At 35.6% G+C, this 18032-nt stretch overlaps 1 protein-coding gene across 2 annotated transcripts in view; it reads left to right on the top strand.

Moving 5' to 3' along the window:
- The first annotated feature begins 291 nt into the window (after nucleotides 1-291).
- The window catches only part of CSRNP3 (cysteine and serine rich nuclear protein 3), a 192253-nt gene continuing 174512 nt past the window's right edge, over nucleotides 292-18032 (top strand). Inside the window, exons 1-2 of one of the 2 annotated variants that reach the window (XM_033112467.1) lie at nucleotides 292-324; nucleotides 17190-17360. The gene's annotated coding sequence lies outside the window, so the exon portion shown is untranslated. The remainder of the gene's footprint in view (nucleotides 325-17189; nucleotides 17361-18032) is intronic. The other variant, XM_033112468.1, reaches the window with a different exon arrangement.

Genomic DNA, 18032 nt, shown 5'->3' with positions numbered 1-18032 from the left:
AAGACATTTTACTTCAGCTGTGTTCACCTACAGGTATTTTCCATAGTTTGGAGCTATTCTTTGAAATATCCTTCATCTCTTTATTCCTTTCCTCTCCATATTTCTTTTCTCCGCTCCCTTTTTCTCTCCCAGCTGCAAGTATTTGTCCTCCAGAAGAGTGGGGGTGGGAGGGAGTAAGGGAGGGAAGCAGAGCAGGGAGCATGAGCCAGAGAATGCCAGGATCTGGCTTTTGTTATTGGTCGGTTGCTGCCTGAAGGAATAGAGGGTGGAGTGAACTCCTCAGTCTGATCTGAGGGAGCTGAAGTACGGAAACCATATTTACAGGTAAGAGCAAAAAAGAAGAGAAAAATTTCTTTTTCTTTGAAAGGGAATGCTTCTCAATTCCTATTCAGGCAATTTTATGATATGAAAATCATTCCGTAGACATTTCCCGAAAGTGTGTCCTTTTCCTTACTCGAGGAAGCTTTGCAATTGAGTTGTCCTTTCTCCCTGCAAATCCCCTAGCTGATAAAAACACCAGAGGCATGTCTTATCCTTGATAACTTTCTAAGCAAGTGTATTGAAGCAAAGTTAATAGATAAGATGAGTCGTCATGTGTCTTTACTTATTCAAGTTTATGTTATTGAGAATCAAAGGAAGGATGAGGACAGCTTGGTAAATTCCACAGGTCCTGGGAAAATGGAGCTTTATCTTAGTATACAATGTAACATTCCATATGGGGTCTTCTAATATTTGCAATGTAGTAGGTGGTTTAGAAAATAATTTTTGTTGTTTGTAGACCCTTTTAGTGCTACTTTAGAATGAATGGTATGTGTGCATTTAAGCCCTTTTATTTAACTTACTCCTTTGATAAATTGCATGCTACCGAGTAGTCGTTTCATTTTATTTAGTAAATTGTAAGCACATGTGATAATTAAACAATTGTTTATGTTTGTCAACATACATACTAGGACCATTTTCTTTAAAAGCTCAGAAACCTATTTGTGAAGGATTAAACATTGCTGTAAAAATTGCATCTTAATTGGCAAGTTTCACTGGTAGCTTCGATTATCAAATATATCAAGCTCAGAATTCCATCACAGCATTTATATTTTGGGGAATATTTCTAGGGCAATGTGGTTTTTAAAGCTCAAAAGTTAGATTTTACTTTACCAGTAGCTTATATCTCTTAATATTGTTTTTTTTTATTTTCTCTTAGGGAAAATAGGAGTGCGAAATATGCAGACTAAATGCTAAACTTACAGTAAAGACATATGAAAAATGATTTTACTCCAAGTCATTTCATTTTATAGTTATTTTAATTTATAAATGCAGGTCGATAGGGTGGGGGAAGCTCATTAAAATTGAGCTTCTTTTAAGTAAGATTATTACTGCCATGGGCACACTGGCAGTTGAGTAATATGTGGTGATTTTAATAAAGTCTTTCAATGATGTACAGATTTTTTCATATATTTTAAAAATACTTTTGAATCACAGACTAATAGCAATGAATATGAATAATTTCTAAGTTTTTTAGGGGGTCTTATTTTTGCCTTTTGTTTTTTAAGAGATGGATTTTGTCTTTAAATAGCAGATAAAAACGTAACATTTCTTGCAAAATTAACAAAAACTACTGAATATTGAGTAAAAATTATCTAAATGAATGGAGGACTATCTTAAATTTCCTAAATGTACTAAATATAGTGAATAATATGTTTACACACTTAAGTGCCATATTGGCCCATGCACATATTCTTGCATGATTCTTTTCTGAATTATTTCTAGATTTCAAAAATCATATGATACTGAGATGTTGCCATGTTTCTCATTGACGAATTCTTCTGATCTTGGTTTTTTAAACAAAATGATGATAGGAATTAATTCACACCCTAGATTGGAATTTAAGTGATATATAAGACCAGATATTTGCCTTCTTCCTGATAAGTGTTAGAGAAAATAAGCCAAGGCAGTTATATTTTTTGGAAATTATAAATACTGAGTAAAGCTACCTCCAGGAATGAAGGAGAATTGATGAAAATTAGAGAGCAGAGTTCCACATGGTTTTAAATTATTCTGTTTCCTTGGAAACCAGCTGCTGCAGATGCATTTTGCTTTCTTTGGCTAAAAATATCATCCTTTTAATAATCGCTAAGGGAAAGGTTCTGAATAAAACCAGAGTATATTGTTGCTGTTTTTTATAATTTCCTTAATGGTTCACATATTTTGGATGAAAAGTAGATAAACCCTCTCTCAATCAGCATTTGCTATCGTCCACTGGCAGACGTCTGCATGAGCCATCTCCATGAGATAACTGTGGGAGTTTTTACTGCAGAGACTACAGGAAAAGAGAGAGAGAGAGAGTTGGAGTGGATGCAGAAGAGAGAAAAAAAGCATGAACGAAAACAGTTAAGAGGTTTTTGTCCGAGTGAAGGCTGAAACAAGGCAAATGAAAACCAAGTAAGGCTGCTTTGTGAAAGATGGCAAAGCAAGACCGTTTGTTTTTTGTTCAGTGCGAACATTAAGATTTGGATGTAAGTTTTTAATAGAGGACACTATATATAACTTTGACTCCTTTTGCACAATACTTTTCCTTTTCTCTTTAGGTTTGTAGTGGTTAGTAGTATACTGAATAAGACAATAAATTAAGAAACAGTTTTTTAATGTACCAGTCATTTTAATCATAAAAAGAAAAGCTTGAGATTTATTTCAAGCTATGGATAGTCAGGAGGATTAAATACATATTTTGACATATTAGAATAAGAATTTTTTAAACTTAATGCCCACACCATATTTCATTAATGCAGTCATTTCCTTACCTTTGTAATCTAATACATGAAAAAACGACACACTGCAACAACTTAAAAATGCTTTAATATCATTAAACATCAGCATAAAAACTTTTATATTAAGGTAATATACTTGAAATTTAATGGGAATTAGTGTAAATACACATAAATACCTTTTGTTTTATTTGAAGCCTTTTGCTTTATTTCGAAAATAAAAATTCATTTTATGTGACTTTTCTTTAGAAGAAATAAAAATCACAACTATCAGTATATTTTTTCCTATGCAATTTCTTAAAGTAAAATTTTTTTCTTAGCTATTTGGTGACAGGGAAAATCATCATAAAACTGCGACGTCTTTCCTATTTTATTGTAATTTAGATGAGATTTCTATTATCTGTTTTACCACTCATTTAAGTGTTTTTGACATATAATACTTTATTTTTGTATATTAACCTCAGTTTATTAGATTTACTGTTAGCAGTGTAGCAAATGAAGTACCACACTTACACCTTGTTTTAATATATTTAATATCTAGCCAATACATTACTTAAATGAATTTGGTATGTCAGCATGTTATTTTTCAAAGAGAGTTAGGATAATAGGAAGTATTTAGTTTTTATCAATTAATACGAGCAAAGCACTTCAGTGGAAACACTTTCAGCCTAAACATATGACATTAGAGTAGCATGCTGACAATAAATCATTTAGACTAGTAAATAGATTATGCAACCTGTGCAAATAACCCATTTTGTAGGCACAGTCAAGATTATCAAGTGTATTTCAAGTTCCTGAAAATAATTCATTGCATAGACTTACTCTCAATTACAGATAAATTTTAAGCATTGTTTGTTCGTAGTGTCTCTTTACTCCTTTATGCTTCTACTGCTGGAAGTAGCTTACCACATTCATATGTGAGTTGACATGAGTCTCAAAGTCTCACAAAATGTATTCAGGCAAGTGAAATATTAATAACTTCCCCTGTAATATAGACAACTTAATCTTGATAATGAAAATATGCTAGTTTGGCAAATAACACCACATTACTAGAAATGGAAGGGTGGGATTTAAAAGAAATGGAAATTATACCAAGGTAAGAAAGCTTGGGTCAGGTTTCACAATGTTCAAATCGTGCTACGTATGTACTTACGGTAATTCAAACAAATGAAAAATTGCATTAACAGTTGTACTACGGTAGGCCAAATTGAAACCTATCAGAAGTTATTTTTGATGTAGTCTATATTTAATAACTAATAGTATCACATAGGACTTATATAAGTATAAAAATGGCATTGGTTCAAAGCAGCATTTTTACTCTTTATTTACATTGTGTAAATCAAGGTGCAAGGAATGGCTTTGATTATCAAATTAATGATCATATTTGGATGTTTCATATATCTCATTGAATCAGTTGGACAGACCATTTAATTTCTGAGTCAATTCTTTAGATCTCAGTTGTTATAATAGACTAAATAGTTTGACCTGAAAATTGTTGAATATACTTATTCTGAGAATACAGACTCAATGTAACTTTTTAAGCATTTAATTCAAGATTATGATGACGTTGATAAATGTCAATACTAATTCGACGGATCATCTTTTAGCAAGAAAACTACTTGACATGAGATTAAATTTGCCATTCATTTTAGTCTCATGGCTAAAAAGGTAGGTAGTAGTCATGTGATTTATTTCCAAAGAGTCTTTGTACTCTAGTTAGATCAAGAGCTTAGCATATTATCTTTTAATACAGCAACAAAGGGTGGTATATTCAACACATTTCTATATTTTTCCTGACTCACATGCACATTTGCAAAATTATTTTAAACAAAACCACCAACTACCAGGTAAAAGTAACTGTTAGGTAAATTTTTCTATCTTTAAACAATATTGACGATAAAGTGATTTGGCAAATACTCATTGCATTTTTATGTACTCTCTTTGCATATTTCAGCCTTCCATTACCCTAGAATCATGGGATTGCCCTGTAGACATAATTCTTTCCTGGATTGCTCATTTTTCCTATGAAGAAAATAAGGCCCAGAGAGGGAGTCCCACAATGATTTTTTTTTTTTTTTTTTTGGTGGGAAACTGAGCATTTGTTTTTGCAAAATAATAACAGTCAAATACTATGTGTTTGTATTAAATATTGGATATAATGCATTAAATACTAGACAAAAGAAAAACATAATTTCGGACCACTTTGGAAAGTGAAAAAACTCGGTGGGCTTAACAACACAGGAATTGTAGAGTTGCACAGAACTCCTCACTTTAGACCTGCCAGTGGTATTCTGTGAGCCTAATCGCTTTGACTTACTGTCACAGTGTCTTTGACTTTTTATGAGTTTGCAGTCAGGGTCAAAAATGCATCAGTTCGTTTTCTAGTAAGTGCTGATACAGTTGGTTGTTGTCATATTGTGGACATATCACAATATATTTAGTAAATGACACAAATAATTTCCTCAACAGGACTCCTGAATGTATTTACAAAGATTTTCATTTCCTTTCTATCCCATTTAGGCTAGCCATGAAAAATCAATATTTGTCGCCAATCCTTACCCAGGTAATATTGGTTGTGATGCTCTCAGAATATTAAGGCAGAAAGAACCTGGGAAAGGTTTTCAGAAGTTATTAAAAATTTTTAGCTTTGCTTCCTCAAAATTCCTTCCATGTACCTCATACAACTCAAAACTTAAAATTTTATATTGTTTTGGCCACTGTGATATCTGAATCAGTAAAGGGCCCCAAGTGAACTCACTCATCATGGCCCCTGAACTCCCCTAGGGCTGAGCGTCAGATGGGTAATTCTGAGCTTGGGGACTTCATTGTATGCTTCTATATTCTGAGATCGTCACAACTTTTGGACAGGGCTTACAGGAGCAGCCTCAGGTCCACCTCAGGCCTGTCCTCCCTGTCGTGGCTTCTTTCATCATATATTAAATCAATGGATTAATTGTAAATTAGTTATGTTTCATATTAACTTGTAATATCAATGTTAAATAATGCTATAAGAAAATACAGAAATATATTTTTTTACCAGTCTCTGAGTGCTCTCATACATATATTTTTATTCAATGAATCCCCACAGCATTTAATTAAAATTAAAATTGTCCCACAGTATATTTTTTCTGTTCTTCATCCACTTTCTTCCATTTATATTTTGTTCTGGTGAACAATTCTGAACCATTAGCTTGGCAAGTGATAATGCTGAATCAGCTACAAAGAAACCAAGGGTGCATGCTGAGAGTTAGTATAGCTATTTTACTGGAGTTTAGTACACACGTGAAGGTAAGGGTAAGCAGATAATATGGGACTGGTGGAATTCCCAAAGCCTACCACTGCTAGGCAGAACTGACCAAAAAAACCCCAAAACCATGTTATGCCCTGCTGTGATGTCTGGCTGGGAGTCTGAAGAGAAAGAGTGATGGCTGATATACCGTAATTGTGTTCAGTTCATTTATATGGGAACTGTGCTATGGTATACATATACCTCTTAAATGAACGATTTCAATCAGCCAGTCAGCTTGCCTTTTCTAGAAATGCATACTCTGAGCTGATGGGGTCTTCTAGCTTGACTTACCTATTAGTTCTTTAGGTGGTACAACATAAAGATTGATGGAATGAATAATAGACTTTGCAGTCACACGGACTATAGTTCATACAGACTGTAGTTCAACTCCCAGCCATAGCCTCTTACTGCCTGTGCAAATTTGTGTAAGTTATTTAAACTATCTGACCCCAAGTTTCCCTTTCTTTGAAATTCAGCTATCTGCCTGCATGATATTGTAAAGATTGATGGATCTTTTTAGAACGTTTTTTACCACAGAATTTGGGACGTAGGAATTATGTGCAATTTTAATTGTTATTGCTAGTCATCCTTTTTTGCTTATAAGCCAAGAATGGGAGGAGCAACATAATACCCAGGTTTTTTAATGGCTTCCTAAATAATATTTTCACAGGGTGTTACAAAATAATAACAACAAAAATTCCTCTGTATTGGTTAGTTTTTTTGTTTTTCCATGTTTCTACAATTAAATCATTATAGATCAACTGCTTAAGTTAGTATTGTATGAGATAGTAGAATTGTGAAAACAATTTTAACAGTGAAATATCATCAAGAGTTAAGGAAGAGTACGATGATTGAAAGTAAGACGTCAAATGCCAAAATACCTGAGTTCAAATGCTGCCTGTAATTATTCTCTATATCTAACCCCTAGATAATTAGCCTTACCTAACCTCTCTGTGCCTCAAGTTTTTAATCTGAAAATGGTATTAGTAATAATGCCTACCTTGTGGGCATGCTGAAGATTAAATGAGTTGATGCACATTGTATTACTTTTCTAGTGCTGTGCAACAACTTACCACAAACTTAACAACTTAAAACAACGCCCACTGGTTAGTGTGTAGTACTGTAGATCAGAAGTCATGCATAGTGTGGCTGAGTTCCTTGCTAAGGGCTTCACAAGGCTGACAGCAGGGGCAGCTCAACTGAATTCTTGTCTGGTCACACTGGGGGAAAATCTACTTCCAAGCTCTTTCTCGTTGGCAGAATCCGGTTCCCTGTACTCAGATGACTGAGGTCACTGTTTCCTCCTTGCTGCCGCCAGAGCCCTTCTCAGCCCCTAAAAAGGCCAAATACATTCCTTGCCATGTGACCTCTTCCATCTTCCAAGTCAGCCAGAGAGACTCTTGTGTTGAATTCCTTAATTTCTGACCCCTGGTTTGAAAGTGTTCATGTGATTATGCCAGGCCCACCTGGATAATCTCTCTATCAGGCCAGTAATTTGAAACCTTAATTGCAGATGAATATAATGTGCCATATTTTAAGGTGCACATTAAATGTGCACGTATGCAACCATGGGAGTGATATCTCATTATAGGTGCAATACTGGAGTTATACAAAGCATGCACACTAGAGGGCAGGGAATATTGTACCCTACCTTAATCCAACCTAAAACGTATGTGGCACATAATGAGCACTATATGTATGTTAGCTCTTATTGAGCATCCAAAAAATTCACAGAAATTTTTTAAAAAAGCAGTTTCACAGTAATGGCAAGGGTATGATGAAATGATATGCCAATGCACCATAAAAGACATAAATTGGTAGAACCTTTCTGCCAGGTAATTTGGCAATGTGTATTGAAAACCCAGTAATTCCACCTTAAGGAATTCATCTTAAAGATATAATCAGAGATATACACGATGATATATGAAAAAAATATTATTTGGTGGTTTATAATAATAAATATTTAAAAAGAAGCATGCATCTCCTTTAGAGTTTTAGTTGACTAGTATGGCATAGCTAGTCAATGAAATGCTATGTAGCTTAAACAAAAATAAAAGTCAAATAAAACAAAAATATGTGGTTTTGAAAAGTAATAAGAAGGGAACATGATCATGTTACAAATGAAGAAATGATGGGTTACAAAACTGCTTATATAGTGTTAATCAATTCACACTCCTTCCCCGGAGTGTGAGGTAGCCTTTTGGCAAGACTTGGTCCTTTAACAAGGGAGGGAACACACCCTGACATGTTTCCTCAGATTGTTATAGGTAAGACTAGGCTTCCAGAGACTTCTTAGGGAGCCCCAGTATCCTCCTGGAGTTTGAGAGCTTTTAGCAAGAAGGGGTCACTTGACGGACTATACTCGGACACTGTCGGGTCATGCCCACTGTCGGGTCATGCCCATCCATCAAAACAGCAAAGGCATCCTCAGAAGAAGACTATCATTTCCCCTAATTTTCTGTGCGCTAGCCATCCATTCAATGCCTCAAAGTAAAATGGCGTGATCTGGTCCCTCACTCCTAATTTATAGTCTTCGTTTATACTAAACTGGCCGAATTAACAGTCTCAGCCAAGATTTTACAGGATTGTTTTTTGTTTTGTTTTAGCTATAATGCAAGGCATCTGGAATATAATACGTACCAATGAAGACTAGAAGTTAACTCTCAGGAAAGCACCTACAGTGTACATTCTAACACTATAAAACAGCTACTATTAACCCCATTTTACCGGTGAGAAAACTTTGGCTGAGAAACATTTAGTAAGTTGTTGAAGAACTAACTCCTAGTTAGGAAACAGTGAAACTAGGTTTTCAGGTTACTGGCTTCACCCTCTGCATCATAGCAGTGAGTCCTGGTGGTTCCTGGGGGTCTATATATATTTTACAATCTCCCTAGAAAATTTTAATGATTAGCCTAAGTCCTACTGCAGTACACATCACTTCCCTATACCTGAAGGCAAATTAGTGGTAACAGTATATGTTGCTTTTTTCTTCTTAGCTTTTTCCAGCTCCAGACTCTCAGATCTTAAATTTCAAATTAGCAAATGTGTTTTTAACTGGGGGATTCAGATATCAATACAAGTTTAGATTAAAACAGCTCTTCCTTCTCAACCAAATGGGAGATGTACCAAACTCCATAATCTTTGGAACTAACATTTCTCCATAGGCACTCCAAACCTGGCTAATTTTGTTGTACCTTTTACTTTTCTGTGACTAAATTCTTGAGAAAAATCAATGCACGGATCTCTCAAACCACCACGTTGTCCACGTCTCCTTTGGGAATTCTCCCTCATCCTTCTCAGACTCTCCCCATGTCCTACTTTGCCTTCATATTTTCAGGACCATTCTATCTACTTTCACTTTTATTCAGCTTTAGTCTGCATCCATCTCTAGGTCCAATAATCTGTCCCCACTTTTTTTTTTAATTTTATTGGGGGAATATTGGGGAACAATGTGTTTTTTCAGGGCCCATCAGCTCCAAGTCATTGTCCTTCAATCTAGTTGTGGAGGGCGCAGCTCAGCCCCAAATCCAGTTGCCGTTTTCAATCTTTAGTTTCAGGGGGCACAGCCTACCATCCCATGTGGGAATTGAACGAGCAACCTTGTTGTTGAGAGCACGCGCTCTAACCATCTGAGCCATCTGGCTGCCCTCTGTCCCTACTCTTATTCTAGTTTTTTGCCTCTTAGACTGTGGTACTCAACCCAAGCCTATGGTTGTGTCCCAGCTCTATACAAAGTATCTTTGCACTGGGGGGAATAAAAGGAACATAAAAATACATAAATGGTTGTGGAGATTTACTATTTACTATATTTGGACTCTCTGGTGTCATAGTTATATCATAAAATCAATCATTGGATATTTTATTCTGTAAAACTTACCTGTTAACAAATATTTAAGTTCTTTGGGGTAGATCCATATAAGCTCTAAACATTTTTATTTTTAGAAAAATAATTTCCATTTTAGCAAGGGTAATGTACTCAACACTCATAGTACTTATGACGTCAAAATGGCAAATTATATGTTTACCTTTACATTCTTTAAGTGACTTGTCTTGATTCAGTTATTTCTCATTACGTCAGAGATTGAACATAAGAATTAATAGCTTACAATTTTCTTCTAGTCTTAATTACTAGTAATCTTTTTTGTCTTTTGAGTCTGTAGGTTTGTATAGAAGTAATCAACTGTCATTTTGAATATGTAAATTCAGCATCTGACTATTCTAGTTGATACACAAATTGTAACTCTTAATATTAGAAGCAATATTACAAAAAAAATGTATTATTTTGTATACCTCTCAAAAGTAATGATTAAATATAGAATCAGTACTAATACTGTATTTTTATTAGATAGATTTTTAAAAAAATTTAAGAAGACACCAGTTTTTTTGGACATAGGAAACACAGAACCCTGTAAGGGGACCCTGAAATAGAATTCTAAAAATTTTTACTTCTAACAAAAACACAACTAGTAAAATAATCTTTTAGGTGCCAGAAAATATAAATCAAGTCGTCTTTACTTCTCTCTGTGTGCTAAAAGTTTCTTCCGGCCGTATACTCTCAAAACAGCATTCTGTGTTACAGGGCAACTGTTAATATTGTTTAGGATTGCTTTCACTTGATACGGGGATGGGACAAACTCAATCAAGGACATTTATGGTAACTATTTTTTCCCCTCAGTAGCTCTCTCTTCCCACCTATTACTGCAGACTTGAAGAGAAGTAGCATCCTCATCTCTCTTCACATTTAGTTTATCCTCCATTATCTCACTTTTTGTTGCCATGGAAATAATTGTAGCATTGCAATTTTAGTTTTAATACTACAAACAGAGTACACTACACTGCAATCAGATTGGCAAATACAAAGTGGAATGAATTCCTCTCTCTCTCTGTCTCTCTCTCTCTCTCTCTGTCTCTCAACAATGTTCTTTGGCATATTTTTTCCCACCCTTTCTTTGTGTGTACTCAGATACCTAATCATCAGTTCAAACTCTTGAATGAGTTTGTACAAGATTCTTCAGGCCACAAGGAACTAAAAGCAAATCCACACAAATTATTTACATCGATTTTGTATCAGTTAAGGAAAAATTTCCAAATAGTTTCTTATAACTAATAAATTTAAGGTATGTCAATATTTAAAAAGAAATCCATCAGCAGCTCTCAGTCTTGAGGAGCTTTTCTGCAATTTGTTTTAAAACCTGCATAAGTCACTTGAAGATAAAATAGTCTCTTCAACCCAAATAATAGTCACCAAGTGACTTTTTAAGATAGAGACTATCTGGCTTTCAAACAGGCTCCACCCAGAGCCAGAGTCCCATAATCTGCAGTAGCAGGTAGTGGCGGTACATTTGACTTTTCAAAAATCCTGAATACGTAACTTTAGGGAGAATCGTGGGTAACATAGTTATTAACTCTGCCTCCATTTTCCCATGATTAAGTAAATCCTTGATAGTTGTCACTATCCATATATTCCTTCTTCTCCACCAAAATAAAGTAAGTATTCCTATAGAGTGATAAAGGAAAGCAAGGCTTACTTTTTCATTGTTAATTTTATTTGCCAAAGCAATGCCATAGAGTGACATAATGTATCTGAATCTGTCCTATCTAAAACCTAAAAGGTAAGAAGTGAAATAAGTCAGACTGAGAAAGACAAATATCACATGATCTTACTTGTATGTGAAATCTAAAGAACAAAGAAACAACAAACAGACTCATTTATAAGGAAAAAACAATGATGGTTACCACATGGGTAGGGGGTTAGGGGGCTAGGTGAAAAAGGTGAAGGGATGAAGAAGTAGAAATTGGTAATTACAACAGTTATGGGGATGTAAACTGCAGCATAAAGAAAATAGTCAATATTGCAACAACTATGTATAATGCTGGGTGGGTACTAGACTTATCGGGGGAATCACTGAATAAATTATGTAACTGTCTAACCACTATGCTGTACACCTGAAACTAATATAAAATAATATTGAACGTCAACTGTAACTGAAAAAAAAATAATAAAAAAAAACCCTAGCAGGGAAGATGGCCTCCACCATCATAACATTATCGGTAAATCTAGAGACAGAGATGGTTCTAGGTAAAATTAAAGGACCACATTGCTTTGCGAAGCACTTTGACCTTCCCTCCCCTTCTTCCCAAATTCTTTCCCCACAAAGGAAACTAGTGACCTCTCCAGCCCTCTGTCTCGGCAGGTTTTTTGACTTTACCTGCTCATCTGAACTACTAAATTCTCTCTAAGTATCTTCCTTAGTTCTGAACCTCTGCCTTCTCCCATCAAATCTGTCTTTCCTTTACCATAGGCCCTCCATTTTCTTATGTAATGACAGGCTAATGAGTAGTCTTTTAAAAATACAAACCAGATCTGCCACCCCACCACGTAAGCCCTGTAGCTGCCTCCATCCCATCTAGACTTAATAGCCAGAGTCCTCACAGGCGCTACACAATATAGCCCCCAATACCTGTCTGCGCTCATCGCCTACTGTGCCCAGCCCAGGGCCTCCGCACACATCATTCTTTTGTCCGGGACTGCTCTTCCCCCAGATGTCAAAATTGCCAGCTCCCTTACCTCCTCCATGTCTTTATGCCACTTCTTCCCTGTGACATTAGCTCACCAATCAATTAAAAATTGAATGTTCTCTATTGGCCAAACTTGTAGTTAGTACACCACTTAACTGCTTATTTTTCTCCATAGCATTGATCCCCATCTGAAAACTATTTAATTTACTTATCTGTTTATTATTTCTTTATCTTCCCCCAACAACACCCATTAAGTGAGCACCATTAGAGGAAGGATTTTTTGTTGTCACGTGATTCTCCAGTATTTAAAGTAGTGACTGGTACATGATGAAAGCTCAATAGGTGTTTATTGCGTAAATGATAGATGGCTTCTAAACAAAGGGTAGAAGTCAAATCCATTTTCTATAGAATGGCATAAACGACTAAAAAGGAACACTCGGATTCCCTTTATCAGAAATCTGAACTGAGACAACACTGAAAGAACGAGTCAATTGGTGTTCAGAATCGAGGCTTTCAGGATACAGTTGGGTAGAGGCAGAAACCAAAGCCATATTCCGGCTGCAGATACGAGGAAGCGGAAAATACAGGAAGAGGAAGCCAGACATCGCCAGAAGGACCTGGAACAAATATGTGCCAAGGAAATGTAGCTACAAAATTGAAGGAGACTGAGGTCAATGAGTGGCACAGGGACAGTGGCCAGTCCCGAGGTTGCTACCTTTTAAGAAAGTCACTCTAGTTAGACTTGTTTCTAACCACCAGAAGGGCATAGATAGGACTGGTACGCTGAAGTTGGATGATTTAAGGTGCCATCTCTCCTTGCAGGTGTCTTTTGTAAAATAAGTTTGTTCCCCCAATTGATGTATCTTTAGCAAAGCTATTTCAGGTGTTATGTTGGGCTAAAGGGGAAGAGAATTTTTAATTTAATTTAATTTTTTATTAGTTTCAGGTGTACAAAATAATGTAATAGTTAGATATTTATCATTTATATCCCTCATAAAGTGATAACCCCTTTCTCCCAATCTACTATCCCTCAGACATCGCATACAGCCATTACATTTCCACTGTCTATTCCAAATGCTGTACTACACTTCGTGTGTGTGTGTGTGTGTGTGTGTGTATAACTGTAGTTGACATTCATTATTGTTCAGCTTCAGCTTCAGGTGTACAGTGCAGTGATCAGGCATCTATATCATCCCTAACGTGGTCTCCCTAACGAGACAAGTGTCCATCGGATACCCTACAAAATCTTTACAACATTACTGATGATATTCCCAACCTGACTTCCGTATCCCTGTGGCCATCTTGTGGTTACCAATCGTGCTTTCTAATCCCCTCACCTTCCCCTTCACCCCCCTCCCCCATGTTGCAACCCTCAGTTTTCCCTCTGTATCTCTGAGGCTGTTTCTGATTAGTTTGTGATTAGTTTGTTCATATATTCTTTTCTTTAGATTCCACATATAAGTGAGATGTGTGGTATTTGTCTTTCTCTGTCTGACTTATTTCACTTAGCATAATGTTATCTAGGTCCATCCATATTGTTGCAAATGGTAAGATTTCATTTATGGCTGCATAATACTCCATTGTATAAATGTACCACAGTTTCTTAATCCAGTCATCTACCGATGGGAATTTATTTCGGTTGTTTCCATGTCTTAGCTATTGTGTATAGTGCTGCAATAAACATAGGGGTGCATAAAGATTTTCGAATTAGAGTTTTGGATTTCTCCGGATAGATACCTAGGAGAGGAATTGCTGGATCATAAGGTAGTTCCATTTTCAGATTTTTAAAATACCTGCATACTGTTTTCCATAGTGGCTGTACCAATCTGCAATCCCACCAGCAGTGCATAAGGGTTCCTTTCTATCCACACCCTCACCAGCACTTGTTGTTTGTTGATTTATTGATGATAGCCATTTTGACTGGGGTGAGGTGGTATCTCATTGTGATTTTTATTTGCATTTTTCTAATGACTAGTGAGGTTGAGCATTTTTTCATATGTCTGTTTGTCATCTGTATGTCCTGTTTAGAAAAAAGTCTCTTCATGTCCTCTGCCCATTTTTTAATTGGATTGTTTGTTTTTTTGAAGTTGAGTTGTGTAAGTTTTTTATAAATTTTGGATATATTTGATATATCATTGGATATATCAAATATATCTTATTGGATATATCATTGGCAAATATCTTTTCCCATTCAGTAGGATCCCTTTTTGTTTTATTGATGATTTCCTTTGCTGTGAAAAATCTTTCTAGTTTGACGTAATCCCACGTTTATTTTTTTCTCTTACTTCCCTTTCCCGAGGGGATATATCAGTAAAAATCTTACGCTGGGTAATGTCTGTAATCTTTCTTTCTATGTTTTCTTCTAGGAGTTTTATGGTTTCAGATCTACATTTAGGTCTTTAATCCATTTTGAATTTATTCTTGTATATGGTGTATGGAGGTGGTCCAGCTTCATTTTTTTGCATGTGTCTGTCCAGGTTTCCCAGTACCATTTATTGAATAAATGTGTCTTTACCTCAGTGTAAATTCTTGCTTCCATTGTCATAGATTAAATGACCATATAAGCATGGATTTATTTCTGGGCTCTCTATTCTGTTCCATTGATCTATGTGTCTGTTTTTATGCCAGTACCATGCCGTTTTGATTACTGTAGCCTTGTCGTATAATTTGATGTCAGGTATCGTGATACCTCCCACTTTGTTCTTATTTCTCAAGATTGCCGAGGCTATCTGGGTTTTTTTATGGTTCCATATAAATTTTAGGATTATGTGTTCTATTTCTGTGAAAAATGTCCTTGGTAGTTTGATAGGAATGCGTTGAATCTGTATATTGCCTTAGGCAGTATAAACATTTTAACGATATTAATTCTTTCTATCCATGAGCATGGTATGTGTTTCCATCTATTTGTATCTTCTTTAATTTCTCTCTTCAGTGTCTTATAATTTTCTGAGTACAGGTCTTTTACTTCTTTGATTATATTTATTCCTAGGTATTCTATAGTCTTTGAAGCAATTGTAAATGCGATTGTTTTCTTAATTTCTCCTTCTGATATTTTATTATTGGTATATACAAATGCAACTGATTTCTGAATATTAATTTTGTATCCTGTTACTTACTAAATTCATTTATCAGTTCTAATAGTTTCTTGGTGGAGTCTTTAGGGTTCTCTCTATATAGTATCATGTCATCTGCATGTAATGACAATTTTACTTCCTCCTTACCAATTTGGATGCCGTTTATTTCTTTTGCTTGTCAGAAGAGAATGTTTTGATTTCTCAGTATATTAACCCCTGCAAGTCACAGATCTGAACCATTCTTTGTCCATCTTGTAGAGCCAGTCCAAGTTGGACTTTAAGTTATAATGTAACCTAAAAATCGCCCCTTTAATTTTATAAGCAAAATTAATAAGGGAAAGGAAGATGGTGAATGGGAAACCTAAAAGGATAAACACTGCTTCTGAATGAGAATGGGGAATTGGCCAGATTTTAGAGTAGATTAAATTGGGAAACATGGAGCTGAGATGACCTGGACCTGAGTGGCAGCTTCTCCCTTGGCCTTGGCTTACATCTCTAGTTCACCACAGTTCATACTACTTATAACCTACTGTTTCCTTGGTTGTGAAATCAGATTTATTGTGCCTATGCTGTCATGTTCCTTAGAGTAGGACAGTACTTCTGATAACTTTTGTTACAAATAACAGTAGACAAAAACGATTAAGATGACTTCATGATTTTATTACATCTGATCCTCTTTACTCATTGAGGTTACCTACGTTTGTAGGAATTTGTGTTTGCAACTGCTGGTAACAGTTACTCTATGTATAGCTATGAAGAAATTATTACTCTCGGAGGTTTAATGACTCATCTAAATTGACATTAACCAATTTAAAAAAATGCGTTGGTCTACCTCTGACTGGCTTTTACTAAACATGTTGGTACAAAGAGTGAAGGGACTTAAATTGATATTTTACCCAGTAAAAGATTTAGGGACTGTGGTTTAGCCCTTATAAAATTTATTGAGCCTACCTCCTTGGCATAGGACTCAAATATTCCCTGTAGCTCTGCTGAATTGACTGAAAATACGATAAGGCATCTAAATTCTGCAGGTTAAGCCATTCCTAGCAACCAATTTGATTTTTGATGGACAAAGAGTCCCAGGAAAGTAGATGCCTTTGTACCTGAGAAAAAAAGAAATCCCAAGCAAGATAGACATGCCCTAATCAGTATGCTCTGCCTATGACAGCATGCGAGTAAGCGATCTATTTCATTCTGAACTCTGGCTCTGTCAAAGACGGTACACAATTTACTAGAACAAATCAGATAAATGTATTTGACTCCCGTTTTGATGTTTCAAAACATTGAACCATATTTCCTTATGCAGCACTATGGTTCCAATTCTTAATTTTGACTTCTTCTCATAAAATACTATATCAGATGAGGATGCAAATAACAACAAATCAGGGTAGAATTGTTTTCAGACATTATGGAAAGAATAATTTCTGTACGGATATGATAATGTGGTAGATGTTCAAAAAACTACGGCCTCCAGAAAATGATTTGGAAACCTTGCCTATGCAGTTGGTGGTCAAATGTTTCAATGCTCTGTTCCTGTTCCTGTTGCAGGTACATGTGACAGCACTGCAGCTATGAGTGGAATTTTAAGGGGGAATTGTGAAGAAGTTGACAGCTCCTCACTCTGTTCCTCTGTGCAGGAATCAGATCATGAAGTTTTTAGCTGTGACAGTGCTGACAGTGTTGATAGTGTCAATCCATCCACTTCTAATCATTTCACTGGTGAGTATCTGAAACTTTATTTCAGGTTTTACTCCAAGTTGTTTTATATGGTCGGTTCTCAAAGTTTCTGTTTTTATCCACTGGCTTATTTCTGCTCCAAAGTTTTTCATCATACCAGACTTATTTGTGAAACATGATATCATTTTGGTTAATTAAGTCTTAGTAATTAAGTCTCCTATTCGTCTCTTTGGAGTAAGTATGACAGGCAGAAATGAGTCCAGTGGAAGGGAAGCAGATACCAGTTGAAAATTATTTCATATGTGTTTTCAGCTTTCTGAAATAGATCCATCTTTCAAAATCTAATCAGTTGAGCTCTTTTGAACTTCTAATACTGGTCAATGGGTTGTGGATTACTTGTAGGGCTGAGTACAACACATTTACTTCTTAGTAAAATGATGTTGGGTTTTAAAAGAACAATAGATGATTAAATAAAGAAATTGTGGTACATATGTACAATGGCATATTACTCTGCCATAAAAAGGAACTAAATCTTGCCATTTGCAACAACATGGATGGACCTAGAGAATATTATGCTAAGTGAAATAAGTCAGACTGAGAAAGACAAACACCATATGTTCTCACTTCTATGTTGAATCTAAAGAACAGAATAAACGAGCAAACAAAACAGAAATAGACTCAGATACAGAGAAAAAACTGATGGTTGTTAGATGG

Source organism: Rhinolophus ferrumequinum, chromosome 8 (genome assembly GCF_004115265.2).
Source record: "Rhinolophus ferrumequinum isolate MPI-CBG mRhiFer1 chromosome 8, mRhiFer1_v1.p, whole genome shotgun sequence".
In the NCBI taxonomy this organism is placed as follows: domain Eukaryota; kingdom Metazoa; phylum Chordata; class Mammalia; order Chiroptera; family Rhinolophidae; genus Rhinolophus; species Rhinolophus ferrumequinum.
Note: the sequence above shows the minus strand (reverse complement) of the source record. Positions and strands in the feature narration are given on the sequence as shown.